This window comes from Mizuhopecten yessoensis, unplaced genomic scaffold, assembly GCF_002113885.1.
Source record: "Mizuhopecten yessoensis strain PY_sf001 unplaced genomic scaffold, ASM211388v2 scaffold6373, whole genome shotgun sequence".
Lineage (NCBI taxonomy): Eukaryota > Metazoa > Mollusca > Bivalvia > Pectinida > Pectinidae > Mizuhopecten > Mizuhopecten yessoensis.
This window is the reverse complement of record NW_018406517.1, coordinates 29,879-35,257: the sequence shown is the minus strand read 5'-3', so window position 1 is coordinate 35,257 and position 5,379 is coordinate 29,879.

Sequence of the window (5,379 nt, the reverse complement as noted above, 5' to 3'; positions counted from 1 at the left end):
GGTAGAAGCTGTGATTGACTGTTGGTAGATATTGTAACGTCTCTGGTAGAAGCTGTGATTGACTGTTGGTAGATATTGTAACGTCTAAGCTAGGAGCTGTGATTGACTGTTGGTATCTATTGTAACGTCTCTGGTAGAAGCTGTGATCGACTGTTGGTAGATATTGTATTGTCTGTGGTAGAAGCTGTGATTGACTGTTGGTATCTATTGTAACGTCTCTGTTAGAAGCTGTAATTGACTGTTGGTAGATATTGTAACGCCTCAGGTAGAAGCTGTAATTAACTGTTGGTAGATATTGTAACGTCTAAGCTAGGAGCTGTGATTGACTGTTGGTATCTATTGTAACGTTTCTGTTAGAAGCTGTGATTGACTGTTGGTAGATATTGTATTGTCTGTGGTAGAAGCTGTGATTGACTGTTGGTGTCTATTGTAACGTCTCTGGTAGAAGGTGTGATTGACTGTTGGTGTCTATTGGAACGTCTCTGGTAGAAGCTGTGATTGACTGTTGGTGTCTATTGGAACGTCTCTGGTAGAAGCTGTGATTGACTGTTGATATCTATTGTAACGTCTCAGGTAGAAGCTATGATTGACTGTTGATATCTATTGTAACGTCTCTGGTAGAAGCTGTGATTGACTGTTGGTGTCTATTGTAACGTCTCTGGTAGAAGCTGTGATTAACTGTTGGTAGATATTGTAACGTCTCTGGTAGAAGCTGTAATTGACTGTTGGTAGATATTGTAACGTCTCAGGTAGAAGCTGTAATTGACTGTTGGTAGATATTGTAACGTCTCAGGTAGAAGCTGTAATTAACTGTTGGTAGATATTGTAATGTCTAAGCTAGGACTGTGATTGACTGTTGGTATCTATTGTAACGTCTCTGGTAGAAGCTGTGATTGACTGTTGGTATCTATTGTAACGTTTCTGGTAGAAGCTGTAATTGACTGTTGGTAGCTATTGTAATGTCTCTAAAATTAGCTTCTGACATCGTGAAGCAGATAAAGTATTGAAGACATCACAACATGAAGTTACAAACACAATACTACTGATGAGAAGGTAAATGAGTGAAAAGCACAGACGATATTCCTTCAGCAAAATATATACATGGTAACTGATATGAGTAAATATGTCAGCTACAAATACAACTCGTCATAAACTCCTGTTTACATCACACCAATCTTATCACTTTCCCCGGTTTTCGCTTAGAGGACCTGGCATTACTTTGACATATATTTCCGTGGTGGGTGTCGTCGATGATGCAGAGGGCGCTTACCCTTCCGGAACATCTGGTCTTATTTTCCTTGTACTGTCTTCAGGGTCTCCAGTTTAATAGATTTTGATTTCAAATTATGTTTTTTTAACACTTCGGTGTGCTATTGTTGTTGTTTTACTGAAATGATTGTCGTAATGCTTATCCTTGTTACGAATGGGTCATTCTGAACAGGCGAGGCTGTCGTACTATGCTGGCGGTAAATTGTACTGTGCACTATGCAAGAATTTGTAGGCCGATTTTCATACTTTTGCTCCTTTATTGCTATATTTCATGTGATTTACTTTTAGCAAAATATATATTCTTTGTCAAATGACATTCTCATGATGCAGTGTGAATCTCCATTCTGACTCAATTTTAAATAATCATAGTTCTACAAAGACAATTTGTCCACATGCTTATTTAAGATCACACGCTTTACACTTGATGTAATACTGGACTGTACTAAACACCGATCGATACATATCAAACATAACATATGGCAGGAGAAATTGTTTTATTTATTATCAAGTTTTCTCTAGTTAGTTATTTTAACTTTTTTTAAATAACCGGTACGCGGTAAAACTTCAGCTTACGACCAACGTCACAAAAACTCTGCAGAGGGCAGTGTTTAGACGTTTCTATTGTCAGACAACACAAAGCAGTGATACCACCAGCCCAACCCTGTGCGAGGTGTACCAGCCTAGAAACATTGATCGGGCTGGATCTACTACTCTAGCATGCTTTTAAACAGATTGCAGTATCATTCATTGGCTAACATTATCGAACATGGTCGACTCGTTTCAATCAGAAATTAATCTCGAGGGAACGAAGTGTGTATGTAAGCGTAGTGTACTCGAAAAGAGAGAGCAAGTTAACAGTGCTAGGCCGTTTGCTTTCATTGTTGGGCTTGTCAGATTGCCCGTGATCGATCAGGGTAACGTGAGGTTTGGATGAACTCTGACAAACATGTTAGAAGAAGGGCATCGTTCTAACAAAAGCAGACTGATAGGTCTTCGATCTAAGAGACCAGTATCGATTGCCTGCACCAATCGCAAAAGTTGGGATGATCGTTTCTACCTTTGCTAGTTGGTGCTGCCTGTGAAGCCAACGTTTCAGGACCGCTCCGTCGGCATGGTGGTTCGCGTTAATGGTTTCCGTGTGATAATACTTGAAATAATGCTAAGAATTTTTATGAAACTTTGTACACTTTCCCCATGCACAATTTTGATTCATATGTGAAACTAAATAATATGACCGCCAACAGCACCATTGAAATAATATATTTATTTTCACGAAACTTTCTAAACATACCTATAGCTTCAAATACCTGCTCAGTTTTTAATAAATCTGAAAAATCTTGAATTTCATAAAAAGTTACATGGTTTCAAGCGATAACTCTTGAAGGGAAGCTTTGATTTAATCAAGGTTTGAACACTTCACTGAACAGATCAAGTGATTGAGATGTTTGTGTAATTTAAGTTGGCTATCTCAAATCACGTAATTGATAGCTCGTGTTAGGAGATGCTCGTGTATGCTCGGTTGGCTATCACGAATCACGAGATAGAGATGCTCGTGTATGCTCGGTTGGCTATCACGGATCACGAAATAGAAATGCTCGTGTATGCTCGGATGGCTATCACGGATCACGAGATAGAGATGCTCGTGTATGCTCGGTTTGCTATTACGGATCACGAGATAGAGATGCTCGTGTATGCTCGGTTTGCTATTACGGATCACGAGATAGAGATGCTTGTGTATGCTCGGTTGGCTATCACGGATAACGAGATGGAGATGCTCGTGTATGCTCGGTTTGCTATTACGGATCGCGAGATAGAGATGCTCGTGCATGCTCGGTTGGCTATCACGGATCACGAAATGGAGATGCTCGTGTATGCTCGGTTGGTTATCACGGATCACGAGATAGAGATGCTCGTGGATGCTCGGTTGGCTCTCACGGATCACGAGATGGAGATGCTCGTGGATGCTCGGTTGGCTATGGCGGATCACGAGATAGAGATGCTCGTGTTTGCTCGGTTGTCTATCACGGATCACGAGATAGAGATGCTCGTGGATGCTCGGTTGGCTATCACGGATCACGTGATGGAGATGCTCGTGTATGCTCGGTTTGCTATTACGGATCACGAGATGGAGATGCTCGTGGATGCTCGGTTGGCTATCACGGATCACGCGATGGAGATGCTCGTGTATGCTCGGTTTGCTATTACGGATCACGAGATAGAGATGCTTGTGTATGCTCGGTTGGCTATCACGGATAACGAGATGGAGATGCTCGTGTATGCTCGGGTTGCTATCACGGATCACGAGATGGAGATGCTCGTGTATACTCGGTTGGCTATCACGGATCACGAGAAAGAGATGCTCGTGTATGCTCGGTTGGCTATCACGAGTCACGAGATAGAGATGCTCGTGTATGCTCTGTTGGCTATCACGGATCACGAGATAGAGATTCTCGGGTATGCTCGGTTTGCTATTACGGATCACGAGATAGAGATGCTTGTGTATGCTCGGTTGGCTATCACGGATAACGAGATGGAGATGCTCGTGTATGCTCGGTTTGCTATTACGGATCGCGAGATAGAGATGCTCGTGCATGCTCGGTTGGCTATCACGGATCACGGGATAGAGATGCTCGTGTATGCTCGGTTTGCTATTACGGATCACGAGATGGAGATGCTCGTGTATGCTCGGTTGGCTATCACGGATCATGAGATGGAGATGCTCGTGTTGATTTAGGTGCCTAGCACTTATAACGGGGTATGAGATAGTGTGTGTAACACAATCGAATCCAACTGCCACAGATCACAAGACTGAATTCCTGTACAACTCTATTCAAATTGGGTAAAAGTGATTTACTCCAAGTGAACACCAAGGTAGAATAACCCAAACCCCTACACACAAGCTAATGTATAGGTACATTTAAGTTGGTAAAGAGCTTAGTTTGCATATATGGTGGCTAGCCAATACCACGTGGTCATGATGCTCGTGCATACCATGTGATTAAGATGTTCTTAAAAATCTGGTAGGCTGTGTACATCTAGGGTAACTAGCACTGATCACGGGTTTGTGGGTTCCTGTATATCTAGCATAACTAGCACTGATCACGGGTTTGGGGGTTCCTGTCTATCTAGGGTAACTAGCCCTGGTCACGGGCTTTGGGGTTCCTTTATGTTCCTGTACATCTAGGGTAACTAGCACTGATCACGGGTTTGGGGTTTCCTGTATATCTAGGGCAACTAGCACTGATCACGGGTTTGGGGGTTCCTGTAAATCTAAGGTAACTAGCCCTGGTCACGGGCTTGGGGGTTCCTGTATGTTCCTGTATATCTAGGGTAACTAGCACTGATCACGGGTTTTGGGGTTCCTGTATATCTAGGGTAACTAGCACTGATCACGGGTTTGGGGTTTCCTGTATATCTAGGGCAACTAGCACTGATCACGGGTTTGGGGGTTCCTGTCTATCTAGGGTGGCCGACTTTGGAGCTCATTGCTGATGTACAGACCAGACAGAACGATCAATAGAGATTTGGATGACGCCATCTCAGAGCATGTAACGGTTATTGATCCGAACGGTTCCACACACTTTCCCATAACGGACTTTATCTTCCCGACTTACCGTTGGAGCATATGAGGGTATACTTCCTTCTGCATCCCTCCTTACCCGTAAATACATCCCTTCATGGAAACGGGGCCCGGCCCGGTGCGGTTCCGACCCAAGTTGTTTGGCACTTGTATGAGCTCTTCAAAGACTAGAGACACTGGTATTGATCGATTTAACTGCGGACGCTCATGCGCACATCGTAAGTACCTGTGTTACATGGATTTCTCTCACTAGGAGTTAGAATTTAGAGAGCCATTTGATATTTTTTTGGTAAATTTAAGTTATGTCATGTGCAATCGCAAATGATGTATTTTATAATATACTGTGAGACTAGGTGTACTAGCATACATATGTTATCTGCTTCCAGTCTGTAACATTCCTGTATGTTGCACGTTAGTACCCCCTGTAGGTCTAGATCAAATGTCCAGTTTCTAAACGGACCACAGTACTGACCAGTACAACACATATATTGCATGCTATCACCAAGATCATATCGGTGATATGAATTAAA